We start from the raw sequence: 1153 nt of genomic DNA on the forward strand, positions 1-1153 counted from the left end.
CCCAATGCCATAGTAGAATCAAAGTCTGTAATTTCTAGTGTGTTACACACTTGTGCTGAAGGTTCCCTGTGTGCTCTGTGACTGAAGGGCAGTTCCCTGTAGGTTACAAACCTGTAATGGTTTGTGCTCCATGGTCACCCTGCCCTAAATGTCTGGCAAGCCTTGGGGTTGATTTCTGCTGAGGCTGCTTGGTAAGGTGGGGACAAATGGCATCAGTGTGGTCATGCTGCAGCATCCTGCTGTGTTGGGCTGCAAGTGTGGCTGCAGGTATCATCTGACTATCTGACTGCAGTCTTTTTTTTTTTTTTTGTGTGAGGGGAGTGTTGATTTGATTAAATCAAACTGTCTTATGTGGAGATATTGCTTTGGTGACAGCTATATTGAAAAGTTTAGCTTTGATAAGATCAGGGACCTTAGCTTCAATTTTATTTCAATTTTTATTATATTGCATAATTTTGACATAATTTAAAAGGGTATTATAACAAATGGGAATGCAATTACTTTGTGAGAATTATAAAGTCAAAACAAAAAATTTTGATCTCTGAAGGAGAGTGTTCATCTTTGTCAAATGAAGCTACTCATTTCACAAGTGTCAATTCAAGTTTTTGAACCAGAATTTTTTGAATTTTTGTCTTGAGGGAAAACTTTGAAATATTGGCAACAAGAAAGTGATGGAAAATCCCAATTCATGCATCTCCTTATGGCATTAAAATGCCAATTCTAATCTGGCTTCACAAATAATTATTCACATTAGCAGAGTGTTGAGGGCTGGATTTGGGTTTAGGCCATTTCTGTTTGCAGTGCCCTAGGAAGAGTGGGCCAGGAGTTGGACTGAAGGGTCCTTGTGGGTCCCTTCCAGCTCAGGGATTGTGTGTTTCTCGTTCTTCTCTGAGGAATGGAGCAGCAGCTTTTTGTTCCAATTCCCATCTCACTGCCACTGTCAAGCTCTGTTGCACTGCCTCGCAGCTCACCCCCTGCTGCTGTCAGATACTTCTTCTCCTGCTTCCAGGAAAGCCAGGCTACACAGCCTCTGCACAGCCAAAAAATGCTTCCCCTGGCCAGAGAGCTGTGGTTAATTTTAAGCAGGGCTTTTTTTTTTTTTTTTTTTTTTTTTTCCCCTTAACAAATTTCCTAATAAGAGGGCAAATATTAA

The sequence above is a fragment of the Corvus cornix genome, chromosome 4A (genome assembly GCF_000738735.6).
Source record: "Corvus cornix cornix isolate S_Up_H32 chromosome 4A, ASM73873v5, whole genome shotgun sequence".
Classification (NCBI taxonomy): Eukaryota; Metazoa; Chordata; class Aves; order Passeriformes; family Corvidae; genus Corvus; species Corvus cornix.